This window comes from Vombatus ursinus, unplaced genomic scaffold, assembly GCF_900497805.2.
Source record: "Vombatus ursinus unplaced genomic scaffold, bare-nosed wombat genome assembly UNPS02009062.1, whole genome shotgun sequence".
Taxonomy (NCBI): domain Eukaryota; kingdom Metazoa; phylum Chordata; class Mammalia; order Diprotodontia; family Vombatidae; genus Vombatus; species Vombatus ursinus.
This window is the reverse complement of record NW_020948840.1, coordinates 4,577,294-4,594,324: the sequence shown is the minus strand read 5'-3', so window position 1 is coordinate 4,594,324 and position 17,031 is coordinate 4,577,294. Positions and strand designations below refer to the sequence as shown.

Genomic DNA, 17,031 nt, shown 5'->3' with positions numbered 1-17,031 from the left:
AAGAAACCAATCCTGACTAAAGCAAGAGCTGACATACACATAGTGCTTTAGCTGTGCCCAAAGCTGTGACCTCATCTTATCCTTTTAATAATCTTAAGAGTGAGGTACTACAGGTATTTAACTATTTAATTATGTCTATCTATCTAGGTCTATACTTGTGATTGTGTTCGTGTAAAAAGCTCCCGGTGTGGAGACTCCCTCCACCAGTATACATCTAACTAAAATATGAAATGTCTAATAGTCACCTGGGACATTGAAAGGTTAAGTGATTTGCCCAATCACTTAGGTTTCAGAGACAGGATTTGAACCCAGATATTCCTGATTTCAAAGTCAGTTTTCTAGTCACTATGCTATGTTGCTTCTCATTATCAGTATTGTTTGTTTTTTTGTTTTTTTTTTCCATTTTAAAGATGTGAAACTCAGGCTCAGTAGGGTTAAATTATTTGTCCGTGATAATGTCACTGCTAACTATAGTAGATGAGATTTGAGTACATAGTGCTCCTGATTCCTTCTCTCTCGTATCTCTGCTGCTTCTTTAATACCACACCAGGTAAGAAATCCTTAAAGGGAGTAGTTGGAGATAAGCTCGGAGTGTAAGTTAGGATCCAAAATTTAGTAGGTCTTAAGAAACAATATGAGAAATTTGCATAGTATTCTGTTTACCATGAAAAGTCAATAAAAGCTTTCAATCAAAGACATAACTGTGAAGAAAGTGGCACTTTAGCATGATTAATTTGGCTGTAGCGTGCAGGATTACTTCGAAAGGAGTGAGGTTTGAATCAAGAAGACCATTTAAGAGACTATTATTATAATAGCTCTGGTATGAGGTTATAAAAGCCCAGCCTAAAGAGGGTGGCTGTGGAAAAAGAAAGGAAGCACTGGGATGAGAAGGATGAAATTTAGTGAGTGACTGAAGGCAAACAGATGGCAAAGTTAGGTTTCAAAGATGACTCTAGGATTTTGGCCATAGATGCCTGTGAAAAAAATGATGCCATCAACACAAATAGATCAGTCAAAAAAGGGAGTAGTTTTTGGTGGGAGTAAAGATGATGAATGTGGTTTTAGATAGTTGAGTTTGAGCTGAGGTGTTGATATCCACCTGGACAGTGTGAGACTAGAGTTCAAAAGAGAGGTTGAGATCAGAGATACAAATTCGAGGGTCATCTTACCAGAAAGGGGGTTTGGAGACATGAGAAAGGCTTCTCCTTTAGGAAGAAAAAAGAGAGCTCATGTGCAAGAGCATATGAAGAAAGAATAGGGTCTAGAGCTGGACTTTGGGAATCCCCACATTTAAAAGCAGAAGAGGAGCCCTCTCAGTTCAATTCAACAAACGTTTATTAAACACTTACTTACTATATGTCAGTCTAGAGATGAATCCAAAGCAGGCCTCAAAGTTAGAAAGATCCAGGTTCAAATCTAGCCTCTAACAATCTACATCACTTTGCTTAGCTTCACAATGTCCCCAGCCAACTTGCTACATGTATAAGCAGCAGAGCAGATTCTGATTTGCATTGGCAGACAGAATTTCCTCATGGGGAGTGTCTTATACCAATGATAACAATGAGTGCAGCCCCCTGTTCTCCCCTTCAAATGTACTAGGTATAGTAGACATAAAGACAGAAATGAAAGAGCAAAGGTAACAGAAGTCAGACCCGAGAGTTTGAAGATGCAGGAAAGTTTATCAACATAGTAAACATGTATAAAGAAATGGTATTTCATTCTAGGGATTGTAGTAAGATTATTAAAATGAGGTTGGAGTGTAACATATTCGTGCTCAAAGATTCTGACTCTCTCATTCTGATGAAACAGAATAGACCACCTCAGGGGCAGATAACACTGAGTCCTTACAGGGGGAGGCCAGTCACATTAAGAATGCCATCACTAGTGAAGTATAGAGCCTTCTGAGTTTGCAAGAGCAGCCGCCCCAGTTTTCTGATTTTACAAACTAGTTATGAACCTCTGGTGTCTCCCTGGTGCTGCATGGTTGGTGAGGTGATGTGACATTACAATATGACAGAACAAATGATGAAATATGTGCTGCCAGGGTACAAAGAGGGGACTGAAAAATGGGACCTGACTGTGTACCTATTATGTAAATCTACAAAGTGATGCTTAAACACATATGGCATGATCACACCCCCGTGTTCTTTTGAAAAAGAGATCTCAAAGACAAACAGGTTTTGAAGGCCTGTCACTATCTGCTGAGAGGGTAATTGAGCTAAGGTGCAAAAGTGGTAAACTGAACATGTTTGAAGGCAATCTGTGTCAACTTGATAACGAGCCTAGAAACTTTCTCACCAGTACTGTGCAAGATGAGATTTTCCTGTCTCTTAAAAACAGACAAATCTCAGGAGTGCTTAAGAACATAACCATCCACATTAGCTTGCCCTGAAGTCATTTGATTAATCTGGATTGTTGAGAGCAGTCTACAGAGAGAGGCAATTGTGACTTCACTGTGCATGACATTTTCTTTGTTACTAACATATTCTTCCCAGTTTATAACAGAGCCTCTATATATGCATCCAAATTTTTGTCTTTGGAGGTTCACATTCCACTTTGTGTTGGTAAAACGTAATTCCCTCGTTCGGATAAAAGATGCTTATTGGACATCAAATCGCTCTTGGAGAATGGGATTTTTATGGTTTTCGTCTAAAGCAGTAGCAAACATTTATTACTTCAATTCCAGGAAACTTGTTTAGGGCTTTGCAAATCCCCAAATATTTGAAAGATTTGGAATAGCTTGCCAGACCTTAAGTTGTGCTTGAAACAATGTCTTTACTCACATAATAGTCAGCATGTCATAATTGCTGCTCCTAGACCTCAGGATTGGAGAAATTGAATTTTCACATATAAAAAAGCTGCTCTTCAGTGCATTTCCATTTTAAGAACAGAAAATTGTCATGAAAATGAGGACATTATGTAAGTAAACATGGCACATTTCTCTAAGCCTGTAGCCCTGGTAGAGGTAGTGTGCTTCACAATATATGAAAATATGAACATTTTAGCTCTGTGCTTGGAAACAATATACTTAGGCAAACCCAGAGTGAGGGATTTGTCAATGTTTGACCAGACTTTTCTGATGATATTGGATTGATGATATTGTTTAATTTTTTAAAGCTATAATTAGGAATTCAGATCTTTTTTTTCATTTTTGACAGATATTAAAATACACGAGACTCTCAACCATATAGACTTATGTTATAGTGAATCATATATTCACTCCTTATGTACTGTAATCACTGAAAACCCTTACATAGTCTCCTGATTTATATTAGACTGGTCTAGAGATAGCCTTTCCTTTCTACACCCAGAAGAGTACCACTGGGGCCCTAAACAGAACTGTTAAGTAGAGGAAGTGAAATTCCTCTTTGAGCAATGCCTTCTGTTTTCCCTTCTGCCCCTTCCCAATACACTTTTGCTTCCTCTCATCCTTCCATGGGCCACAGTGTTTTTATGCTGCTCTCTGAAGAATTAATAGTATTGACTATTATATTTCAGATATTTTGCTAGGTGCTGAGGATATAAAGACAAAAATGAAAGTCCTTGCCCTCAAGGAGCTTATATTCTGGTGGAAGGAGAAGGGAGAGAAACAGCATGAGCATATTTGAGCAAATATAAGATTTATACAAAGTAAATGGAGAGTAGTTTCTGGATTGAGGACAGACATTAACAACTGGAACAATTACATGATCAAGATAAGATCTCTTAGATGAGATGGCACTTGAGCTAAGTCTAGAAGGAAGCTACTGGTTCTGACAAAGTTGGGGTGAGTGGGGAAACATCTAGGCATAGGGAACAGCCAAGGCATGAAAGAAAAAGATGGAATGTTATCTATTGTGAAACTGAAAATTGATACCCCACTTTATTTTATATTGCTTATTAATTATTGATTGAGAATTATATTTAATCAGTATATCAATACTAATGGATCAAATCTGGACTTGATTGGATAGGCCTCAGTAGTAGAGTTTGCAAGAGTTTAACTTCCCTATTCCTATGGGCTACAGCCTAATCACAAAGACTTAAAACTCTGTAAGTTTTTGGAGGGGAGGAGGGGGACAAGAAGATGACTAAACCTAGTCATAGGATGTTTGCCCACTATGAGACTTTCCAGGGGATGTGAGTCATCTCTGTGTTTTTTTGTATTGCCCTGGGTTAGGGGGAAAAAAAAACTACAACCCTCTAGGTCAAGCCAAGCAAAAACCACCCTTAATCTCTGTGTGACCATTCAATCTTTGTTTAGTTTGTATCATTTGACTACTTCTGGTACCTTATGTAACCAACTATATAAAAGACCTGCTCTGTCACATGAGTCCTTGGCTATTGAGGGGCCATGGATCTCTTTTGCTGGTAATTGCTAGCCTTTCTAATGAATTGATCATGCTTGGAACTTTGTGCCTCACTTTCTCTTTATCTATTACAGATTTTCATCATAACACCATGGAGAACAGTAAGACAGTTTGTCTAGAACAAAGAATGTATAAAAGATACATTACTGTCTCTGATTAGCCTGGACCAGTCAGTTGGAGCTAGATAGTGTCCAATAACCAAATACAACGGCAATAAATCATGGCACTTAATCCAAACCATGAAGTACTAATCCCTCTCTTTACCATGGCAGAGCTTGCCCAGCACTCTTTTTTTTTTTTTAACATGTCTTATTTTTAATAATGTCTCTTCTTTTTCCTTTGATCAAAACTCTCACTTTCAACAAATCCTGAGATTTGCTGGAAAACATCCAATCCCATCATAGACAATTACATTGAAGTGTCAGAGGCTTTAAGCGGTTTGTGGACAGGAACTTTGGCTCTCACTTCTCGATAACTTTCATAGTACTTGGCACATACTGGCACCTCAGAAAAATTATACTGAATGAATGACCTCCAATTTTCTCTAGATACTTGGGCTCATATCCTACTTTTGACAACTCCAAAGTTTTCCAGTGCTTAACTCAATAGGCAAAAAAGTAAATGTTGCTGATATTAACTAGCTCTTTCAACCAGGTGAATATCTAGTTGGTAATATGTGTGGTAGAAGACTCTTCTCTCTCATAGGCCAATTCACAATAGGTCATTCCAGAACTCATCCTCCAGGTTAAGACAATTAGGTAGAAGCAGGAAAAGTAGGAGAAAGAACTCTTTCTTATTAGGGACCATTTTCAAAGAGAGGCCATACCTTTTCTCTAATTCTGGGGACCCTAGGGGGACTGGGTACAGGCAAAATTAAGAAGCTGTCAGGCTGCCAATGATCACTTACTACTGTTCAGGCTCTGTGGGAGTCTGGGGATACTAAGAAAGGCAAATATCAACAACAATCTGCTGCAAATAGGGCAGCTAGGTGGTGCAGTGGATAGAGTGTCAGGCCTGAAGTTAGGAAGACATCTTCGTGAGTTCAAATCTAGTTTCAGACACTTATTATCTATGTGACCCTAGGCAAGTCACTTAACCCTGTTTGCCTCAGTTTCCTCACCTGTAAAATAAGCTGGAGAAAGAAATGGCGAACCACTTCTGTATCTTTTTTTATGGTGCCAATTTTAAATAGATTTTATTCTCCAGGACAAGAATTGCATTTCCACTTGTTTACAATACTGACAAAGTGCAATGTTCACTTCTCTCCCTCTGCACACGTTCGAGTATTTACACAGTAGCTTAAATGTTACTTTTAAACTGCTACTGCATTGGTTACAAATTTGAGTCCTTCAATTTTTGGAAAGCTGTGTGGAATGCTCTTTCTTCTGGTGTGTTTAGTTGCCCTTTTCAAAGGGAGTCCAGAAGAAGCATCTCCAGATAGGGCTGTCACATCCCTTCCTGGCATGATCCCTGCACTCTTGTACAGCCTAGTAATGATGGGGTTACAGACTTTCTCCAATTCTTTCTGCTGATGCTCAAATTCTTCCTTCTCAGCATTCTGGTTCTTAATCAGCAAGTTGATTATTTCACTACATTTGTCAAGGATCTTCTGTTCGTCTTCATCACCAATTTTGCCTTGCAGTTTTTCATCCTCTACAGTAGCCTTCATGTTGAAAGTGTAAGATTCCAGAGAATTCTTAGAAGACACCTTGTGTCTCTGCTTCTCATCCTCAGTCTTGTATTTCTCAGTCTCCTGGACCATATGCTCAATGTCTTCTTTGCTCAGACAACCTTTATCATTGGTGATGGTGATTTTGTTCTCCTTGCCTGTGCTCTTATCCACAGCAGAAACATTGAGGATGACATTTGCATCAATTTCAAATGTTACTTCAATCTGGGTGCTGGGGGGATTCCTGTGAGCTCAAACTTGCCAAACAGGTTGTTATCCTTTGTCATTGCTCTCTCACCTTCATAAACCTGAATAAGCACACCAGGCTGGTTATCTGAATAGGTGGTAAAGGTATGTGCCTGCCTGGTGGGGATGGTGGTATTGCATTTGATCAGAACTGTCAGAACTGCACCAACAGTTTCAGTTCCAAAGGAAAGAGAAGTGACATCCAACAGCAGCAAGTCCTGCACATTCTCAGATTTATCTCCAGACAAAATGGCAGCCTGGACAGCTGCACCACAGGTTACAACCTCATCAGGACTGACACTCTTGTTGAGCTTCTTGCCATTGAAGAAGTCTTGCATTAGCTTCTGGATTTTGGGGATGTGAGCAGAACCATCGACTGGGATAATGTCATGAATCTGTGATTTATCTAGCTTGACATCTCTTAAGGCCTTTTCCACAGGGGTCCAGTGTGCCACGGAAGAGAAAAGCATTCAACTTTTCAATACGGGTTCAAGTGATTGACGTATAGAAGTTGATACCTTCATAGAGGGAGTCAATCTCATTACTGGCCTGGGTACTAGATGAGAAGGTATGCTTTGCATGTTCATAAGTGGTGTACAGATGGTGACCAACCCTCTTGTTCTTACTGATGTCCTTCTCGTGCTTTCCCTTGAACTCAGCAATGAAATGCTTGAACATTTGGTTGTTAAAGTCCTCCCCACCCAAGTGGGAGTTCCTAGCCATGGACTTGACCTCAAAGATGTCATCTTCAATGGTAAGAATGGAGACATCGAAAGCACCACCTGCAAGGTCAAATATCATCTTATTTCTCTTGGCACCAGTCTTTTTGTCCAAGTCATAAGCAATAGCAGCAGCAGTTGGCTCATTGATGATTTGGAGCACATTGAGACCAGCAATGATTCCAGATCTTTGGTGGCCTGATATGTGGCTGATACTGTGACCACAGCATTTGTGACAGTCTTCCCAAGGTAAGCTTCAGCAATTTATTTCACCTTGGTCAAGACCATAGAAGATAACTTCTTCTGGATAGAAACTTTTGGTCTCCCCTTTGTCCTCTACTTGGACCTTAGGCCTACCTGCATCATTCACCACCATGAAAGGCCAATGCTTCATGTCTGACTGTATAACTGCATCAACAAATCTTCTACCAATCAGATGTTTGGCATCAAAAACTGTGTTGGTGGGGTTCATTGCAACTTGATTCTTTGCAGTATCACCAATTAAACATTCTGTGTCAGTGAAGGCAATGTAGCTTGGGGTGGTCCTGTTTCCTTGGTCATTAGCAATGATTTCCACTTTCCCTTGTTGGAAGACTCCCACACAGGAGTAAGTGATGCCAAGATCAATGCCAACTGCGGGTCCCTTCGACATGCTTGCTGGGGAGTCAGGGGGTCATAGCTGACCACTGAGGAGGAAGAAGGGCTGCTGCTGTGTTGAGTAGCCACTTCTGTATCTTTGCCAAGAAAACCCCAAATAGGAACATGAAGAGTTGGACATGACTGAAATGACTGAACAACAATAACTTAAAGGGAGCAGGGAAGCTAAGAGATGGGGGGTACAGGTAAGGAGGAGGTTGGGGCAAATCATTCCAGTCATGGGAACAGCCTGTGTATAGGAATGTGGTCTGGAGCTCAAGTGTTGTGTGTGAAGGGCAGCACGTAATATGGCACAAATGAATTGTAGAGTACATAGAAGAGAATAAAATGTAAGAAGGTGGAAAAGGTAGGAAGGAGCTATGTTGTTACATTTGTTTTATTTTCATATATATGCATATATATGTACATATATGTACATATGTGTATATGTACATATATGTATATGTATGTATATGTATATATACATATGTGTTATATTTCATTCATGTGATTGAGGGTTAGCTTTGTATAGTGCAATGAGTGCTAGATTTGCAATTCCTCAGTTCAAATCCTAGCTCTTCTACCTGTATGACCACAGACAAATAATATGACCTCTCTGGACTTCCTTTAAGTCAAAAGTTGGGGTTAGACTCACAAACTTCTAAGATCCCTTCTTGCTCTAAGTATGGGACACTATTTGGTCTCAGTTTGTTCTCAAACTTATATAGATATCATGCCTTCAGTTACAGTTTGAAGACATATAGGAACTTTTTCAGAATCATGTGATTCCTTTTTTGGCCCTCTGTGTAATCTAGGGAATATTGGAATGAATTCATGATTCATATTATTAGGGAAGGTAAAGGATATTGGCAACTTATGAATATCTCTCACTTTCAGAGACTTTGCTGAAGCTACTCATGCCAATAAAGTTGTGTTATTAAGGTACCAAGTTCTATTTGTTTGTGTGTGCATATGCCTCTCTCTCTCTCTGAATGTGTGAGTGTGTAGTATTTTACACTTTTAAAAAGTACTTAGTACAACCAACTCATTCTTTTAGCAGTACTTTGGGGTGAGCAGGACATGGTATTATTAATCTTATTTTGTATATTTGGAAACAATGAAAGAGAGAAAGAAAGAATGAGATAGACAGACACAGAGACACACATACAGAGGGAAAGATACACACACACACACACACACACACACATACACACAGAGAAAGAGAGAGAGACCTAGTGTACATGAGGGATCTTCAACAAATCAATGATAATAGACTGGTTGATCTTCAAGGCCAATCAGGCTTTGACCAAGGGCAAGCAGCTGTGGGCATTTCTAGAAGGAAAAGGTGTAAGTGTTGATATAATATGAGATCATTTCCCACTAAGAACGTTGTTTCTACTCCCCCTTCTTCAACCCAGTTATTATTAGTAGTATTTGCTTTCATTTTCACTTTGTGAAAGTGAAGGATGGATCATACACAGTCCCCCTGGCACTGTGCTATGCCATGCTGCCTCCCAAATAACTCTTGCTTATTACCAATCAGGATAACTGTCAAAGGCCCTCCTAGGCCCTTGTTCATGTTCACTGAGATCCCAGAGCCAGACTTTGTCTATCAATCAAAATCCCAGGCATCAATACCATCATCAGCTGCTTCCAGAATCAGGAAATGAGAATCATACTGACACTGTGATGTATAAGGTGTCACTGGCTCCCTGTTGTCTCTATGATAAACTATAAACCTCTCTGTTATTTAAGGATGGCTAGGTGGCACAGTAGAGTGAGGAATCTGGAGTCACTAAGACTCGTCATCCTGAGTTCAAATCCTGGGCAAGTCACTTCACCCTGTTTGCCTCAGTTCTCTCCTCTGTAAAATGAGCTGGAGAAGGAAATGGCAAACCACTCCAGTATCTTTGCCAAGTAAACCCCAAATGAAGTCACGGAAAGTTGGACATGACTGAAACAATTAAACGACATTTATTAGACATTCATAATCCGAGTCCACCTTACCTATGCAGATTCATTTTACATTGCTACTCTTTACACATGACTTTCAGCCAAACTGACCTTCATTCTTGCTGGCACTTAGTACACTGCCTGGCACATAGTAGGCACAATGCTAGTTGACTGACTGATTCATTTACAACATATCATCTCCTGTCCCTGTCCCTTTGCGGTGATTGTCACCTAAGCCTGGAATGCATTCCTTCCTCCCTCCTCTTTACCTCTTGGAATCCCTAGCTTCTTTCAAAGTTCAGCTCAAATGGCATCTCCTACATGTTTTTTTTCCCCTTCCCCAAAATACTTTGTAAATATTTGTAAACACAATTTTTTCACCTCAATGCTTCCTATACACACACACACACACACACACGAGCTCATTAAAGGCATTAAAGGCATTTGTCATTGTTTTCCTAATACCTGTCACAATGCCATACACAGTAGGCACTTAAATGAATGAACAAATGAATGAATGAATGAATGAATGAATGAATGAATAAATGAATGAAGAAAAGTTAAGTTACCTGATCCTTGCCTGGATAAAAGGATGTCTACAGGCATCTCTGAGTCAGGATTCAGATGAGGAAAAGACTTGAGAGGCTTATCAACTTGAGCAGGAAATTGATTTCTTTAAAATTCCAAGTTAGCTGGTTCTCTTTGGAGCATATCTTGAATTCCTGAATCAAGTCATCTATTGTTTCCAAATGCTATCCCCCTACCCTCCATTAGTCTGATAGTTTTGCATAGAAGTTTTCATGAGGCATATCTTATTCAAAAAATGTCTCCAAATTCTGTCCACTTCACAATTGTCTTTAAGGATTAACGATAGGTGGTTTTGTCTTGAAGGGAGATTTATGGTTCAATGCAAAGTAAATGTAAATGACTACTCAGGTAATTTGGGAAATCAGGCCATAGGTGAGCTATAGGGCTAGACTTATTATTTTGCACACAGGGTTCTTTGTATAGAAGGAATAGCCGAATTCAAAGATACTTCCCGGGTCACTCAGTAAAGTGATCAAAGAATAATGTACAATACTTTCATTCATTGATGAATGACAGTTAATTTAGGCCTAAAGAAGGTATAAGGAGTGATTTAAAGCAGGTTTTAGAATAATCTTTGTAGTATACCTTATAATATGTGTAGTCCATGATTAGTTTCTTCTTTCCCTTCCTCTTTCCCCCTTTCCTTTTTTCCCTTTTCCTTCCTTGTCCTTTGCCTACCTTCCTCAACTTTACTTTCCTCATTCTTCCCTCCTAGTTGGAACCCATGATTTAATTGGTATATGACATCCACAGTATGGGGACTTCTTCCACCAATGCATACAATCAACTGATCTTGAAGTTATAGTCTTAGTGGTGGGCTGAAAAATGTGACCTGACTGCTAACAGACCCTGTAAATATTCAAAATGATGCTTAAATGCATAGGACATGTGAGACATAGAGACTTGCTTGGGGAACTGAGAAGTCAGATGACTTACCATGCTTATATATGTATTAATGTTAGATCTTCCTGACTAGCCTTAAGCCACTTAACCACACTGTCTCCCAAATGGTTTCTTAATAAGCTGCTCTTGACAATATTGTTAACAAATCTAGTTCACTGTAAGGGGGCTCTTGGAGAACTAGATAGATTCATGTATTTGACCATATTTCCACATTTCTAGACTCAGATTTGTTTTTGTTGTTTAGTCATTTCTTACTCTTTGTGCCTTGATTTTTTTTTTTTTTTGGCAAAAGATACTGGAGTGGTTTGCCATTTCCTTCTCCAACTTATTTTACAGATGAGAGAACTGAGGCAAACAGTGTTAAGTGACTTGCCCAGGGTCACACAGTTAGTATCTGAGGCTGGATTTTAACTCAAGAAGATGAGTCTTTCTGACTCCCAGGCCCAGCTCTCTATCTACTGTACCACCTAGCTACTCAAACCTCATATTTAGAAGTTTATAAGTACTATATCTATCAGTCTGGATTGAAAATGAAGAACATCTAAGTTCTTTGTAGCTGTCTAAACCTTGGCAGCATTTCACAAAGAAATAAACTACCATCATTAACTTAATTTTTGTTATAAGATCACATTATTTAAAACTTGAAGGGAACTTAAAGAGATAGAACATTTATTAAACATTTACCACAGGCCAGGCACTGTGTTAAGTGCTGAGGATACATACAAAAGCTTACATTCTAATGAGGGAAGACAACGCATGCAGGGAAGCTGGAAGTGAGGGGAGGGGAGCATAGTAGGGAGACTGAAGGAAGTGGCCTAGACATCTTCTTTTTGGCCAGATTAAAAAAAAAAAACAAACATTCACATATCAGAGATGAAGGGTACCAGGAGCAAAGTTCTAGTTTCTGGTATCATGGAGATGTTCTGAGAGTAAGGCCATGGTAGAGATACTTTGATTTGTCTGCTTCAAACCTTCTATTTTATACATGATGAAACCAAGCCCCAAAAAATGGAAAAGGCTTTCTCAAGATCATATGGGTATTAAATATCAGAATTAAGATTGGAACCCAAACCTTTCTCTTCCAAATCTAATGCTCTTTCTAACCCATGACAATCTAGTTCTATTTTCCTACCTTCTACTCATTCAGGTCAATCAATCAATCGAAATTTATTAACAGCCTACTATGTGCCAAGCAGGTGTAATCTTTATCTCCTCTCATCCCACAGAGTACTTACAGGTCCCTATTGTACTACACATTTACCATTCTGCTCTCTAATTACTTGTACCATCTCCTATTTTCTTTGCTAGTCCATCAGTGTGAGCTTCTTGAAGGCAGTGATGGTATTTTAGTCTTCTCTTCATCCCCTTCACTGCTTGGCACAGGGTTCAGGACACAGTAAGGGCCCAGTAAATGTTTGGTGAATTGAGAGATTTTAATTAATGGAACTGTCAGTTTCTCTTCAGTAGGCCTATAGCTTGATGCCGGGCACACCTAGCCTCAGGGCAAGAGCTACATGGGATAACTAAACATGGAGAAACTCAGAGAAAACAAAATATAACAAAATCGATCAAACCAATCAACCAACCAACCAACAAAAGAACCTTACCTTCAAGCCTGCCCTGAATTATGATGCCTTATTTACATTTTTATTACTTTTATTCATCTAATTCTTCTCATACATGTACCTGAAGCAAATTCTGCTAGCCAGGCCATCCAGGCTAACCCAGCCTTTAATGGTGAAAGTGTCTCTTCCACTCATAAAGGCCTTTTGGATTGGGAGAACAGGCTTTTCTGGTCCTTTTCTAGTTCTCCTTGTTAATTACAAGATTTCTTGTTCCTGTCTAAACTTTTCTCCCATTCCAAACTTGCCCTCCTTTGTGACTGTACTGTAGCCTCCACTAGTTGACTGATAGACATGTTCTGGGTCCCCAGTTGGACTGGTATGCCTTTTTTTATTCTCAGATCCAAGGTTCAGTCCCTTCCTTGTTGCAGAATGATGCCATTGGCTCTACTAGATCTTACAAACTGCATGTTACTTTTTTATACCATAGTAACAAGCCAATATTCCCAGGTATTTTTGAAGGCAAGAGAATATAGAAAGAAGGTTTTAAGTATGTGATCCATGAAGGAAAGCAGTGGAAAGAGGAAACAGGAGATTTGAGTTCTAGTCCTGGCTTGGCTGCTAAACCACTATGTGACCTTGGAAATAATTCACTCCCTTTTTCAGGGTCTCATTTTCCTCATTTGGCAAGTTTAGGAGATGAGACAAGATGATCTCCACAGTTCTTCCCAGGTCTAACATTCTAGAATTATAGCCGCAAGATTACATTTCAAAAAATTCCAATCATTTGGCCCCAGTAGAAGACTGCATAAATTCTTGCAATGTATAATATAAATCCTTGTGATTCCATTTTACCATATGACAAAACATACCCTAAGTCATCTTTACCTTGGTTTCTAGCAGAAAAGCATTGAGAGGTTCATTTTCCCAGCTTGGTGGCATAGTAGATGGAATATAGGACCTGATGTCAGGAAACCCTGAATTCAAATCCTTCCTTGGACATATACTAGCTGTGTGACCTTGGACAAACCATTTAACTTCAATTCCTCTTCTATAAAATGAGAAAGGGAACTCAGTGACTTTTAAGGTCCTTTACACTGTGAAGTCTATGATCCCATGATACACATGCATCCTACAGTGAAGACCCATTTGTGCCTTGTAGTTAAAGATACTGTGCCCACAAATGAATGGAATTAGGTCTACCGTGAGTCTGTCATCCAGGTTTGAGAGTATTGGTTTCCTCTAATATGCTCTCTGTGAGAAGCTCTATATCTCTTGCTCGAAAGGGAAAGAGGCAGCTAGTGTGGAGGATACAGTCCTCCATATATTGGGAGGGGGAAAGCTACAACCACTTATTAAGCACTTACTGTGTGCCAGGCACTTGCTAAGTGCTTTACAAATATCTCAGATGAGAGGTTTTCAGTGGTACTGTAGGCACTGATGTGCATGTTTATAGTCATTGAAAATGATGCTGTTAGAAGCACCAGAATGCCTAATGTTACACCATGATGTGTTGTGTACAAATCCAGAGCCAATTTCAAAACCTATTACAATACAGAGTGATGCAAGGAATGAGGCAGATCTAGTGCCACAATTGGTAATATTTTTTACCTGGGGCCAAAACAATTGAGAAGGGAAGTGAGGAGGGCAAGAGGGAGAGGACAGCAGTGTCACAGAGAGCATTCATCCTCCATGTAGTCATACTAGGAAATGAGGCATTCTGACACTCCTACTGGGGACAATCACCGAGTTTGAGTTGAATGGGACTTTAGGTGCCAAAACATCCAGGATGTTATTAGATTATACAAGTGGTTGTCCAGTCTCTGCCTGAAGACCTGGAAAGAGGGGGAAGCTTCCACCTGTTGAGGCACCCCAATCTACTTTTACATAGCTCTGTCAGGAAATGTATTTCTTAACATTGAGACTCAAATTGCTTCTTTTCTAATATCTATCAAAGCTCTTGACTCTGCCTCCTGGAGTCAAATAGAATAAATCCAACCACTCCTTCACATAACATCCTTTGCAATATTTGAACACAGTTATCATGTCCCTCCTTCCTCTCCTCTTCTCCAGGCTAAGTATTCTGAGTTCATTCAATCTGGTAGGTGAGCTCAGTGAGATCTTCACCACAGGAAGGAAATGAAACTCCATCCCCCATTCTGCAAGTGGATGCCCTAGAGCTAAGTTGGGTTGGTCAGATGATATTAAAGGCTCTATAAATCCCTCCACTCCACCAAAAGCTACACAGATGGAATTCAGTATTACTGATTTCCAAATACATGTGGCACATTAAAATAATTTAAGATTTAACTTTTCTTAATTCTCCACCTCTTTATTCTCCTGGTGCTTTTGCTCAGCATGGCTAACCCATGGAGGTATTGTCTGAATGATTTCAAGTAAAACAAATAAAGTTTAAAAAAAAACCCTAAAATATCCAGATAATTAAAGCAAAGTTGTCCTAAATTATTCAGGTGGTTGAATCCATCCTTTATTTCTTTTTTTCATGTGTAAACACAATCTGAGCATTAACTGAGCACTAAAGAGCTTTAGAAACAGATGGGCAGTCTCAGTAATCAAGGTGGTGAGTACTTTATTTAAGATAAACACAGAAAGCTTTTAAGTACTCTTTATATTAGTCAGTCACAGCAGCTTTCAGTCATTGTCTGAAGGACGCCCATCTGCTGCTCAGCAGACCTGTGACCTCTAGATAAGTTTCAGAATGCAGGGAAATATCTCTCCTCTTCCTATGACCTTCCATGCACAAGACATGAGCCATGGATTTGTTTCCTAGGGAACTAGTGACTGAGCAAAATCTATAATTAAATCTGGGTTATAGTCTACACATGGGAATTGGGTGGGAACCAAGTCCTGAAGAGAAATCCAGGAATGTGGCTGAAACTGCAACTAGGGAAATCTTCTTAAAATACTCAAAACAACATTGCTTGGGATCAGGACATCAAAAAGCCTCTGTGCTTCTATTGTGACTCTAAATCAATGTACAATCAGCCAGATTGTCTCTTTAATTTTTTTTTCAGTGTTAGTCTTTGTTTTTACAACATTTCCCAATATAAATCTCCTCTTTCCCCTTCTCACAGAATCATTCCTTATAGCAAATGAGAAAGAAAATGCACACACACACATACACACACACACACAGTGTTCAGCAAAACTAAGCAGCACATCAATGAAATCCACCATGATAGGGTTCCAAACCCATATTCTTCCTTCCTCAAAGAATAGAAAGAAGGATTTTCTTGTATTCCAATTTAACCCCTATTTGCTTCAATTTCCTCATCTCTTAAATGGGGATAATAATAGCACCTACGTCCCAGTGGATGTTGTGATGACCAAACGAGATAATAATTGCAAAGTACTTAGCAAGGGGCACATAGTGAATGTAATATAAATGTTAGCTATTATTATTAATAGTAATTATTCACAGCATTTAATTTCAATTTATTTGTCGTTGCTGTTTTTTCACACCTTGTATATGTTGTTTTCCTGATTCTACTTACTTTACTTTGTATCACTTTAGATGTCTTCCCATACTTTTCTGCATTCCTCATATTCATTGTTCATTACAACACAGTAATATTCCATTACATTCATGCATTTGTACTTATTTGAACATTCCTCAATGAATATCACTACTTCCAATTATTTGCTATTATAAAAATAGCTGTAATAAATATTTTTATGGGACTTTTTTTTCTTTTAAATCATTGACCTCCTTGCAATATAGGCCTAGAAGTGGGATGCCTGAGTCAAAGGGAATGAACAGTTTAGTCACTTTTTTTAGCATAATTTCAAATTATTTTCCATAATGATTGTACCAATAGAAAGCTCTACCAACAATGTTAGTATGCCTATATTTCAACAGTCCCATCAAAACTGACCATCCCCATCTCTTATTGTGAGTTAAAACTTCAGAGTTGTAGTTTATATTTCTTGTATTATTTGTGATTTGGATTTCCTTTTTATTTTTATTAGATTTAGTGTTTTACCAAACTATTAAGGTGATATTTTATAAACCTAGAAAAACTAATAAAATTAAGGAATTATAACTTTTATTTATATAATTTATTGTTGGATTTTAATACTTTAAGGATCTATGGTTTTCCTCAAATTGAACAATCCCTTCAACAACACAGATTGTAATCTCTTCATGTCTTAGAAGACAGTCTATTATTGAGGCCAAGACAAAGTTCATACACTGATAGCCAGTCATTTTTGATAGTGATTCTCTGAATACTTAGCTAGTTGCTCAGGCAACCAAAAAAATCAGTCACTGGCCCATAACCAAAGCCTTTCCAGCATGGTAGGACTCAACAGAGCTTTTGTTCCACTTCCTGCTCATGGTCTTGGAGAACTCAGTGTCATCTTCCCACCAGGATAAAACAGCAGAG

General features: G+C 38.9%; 1 protein-coding gene and 1 pseudogene across 2 annotated transcripts in view; one reads left to right on the top strand and one right to left on the bottom strand.

The window, feature by feature from the left end:
• The window catches only part of CDH13 (cadherin 13), a 1,255,388-nt gene that overhangs the window by 553,066 nt on the left and 685,291 nt on the right, over nt 1-17,031 (top strand). The window lies entirely within an intron of this gene.
• LOC114034600 lies at nt 5,662-7,648 on the bottom strand (annotated as a pseudogene).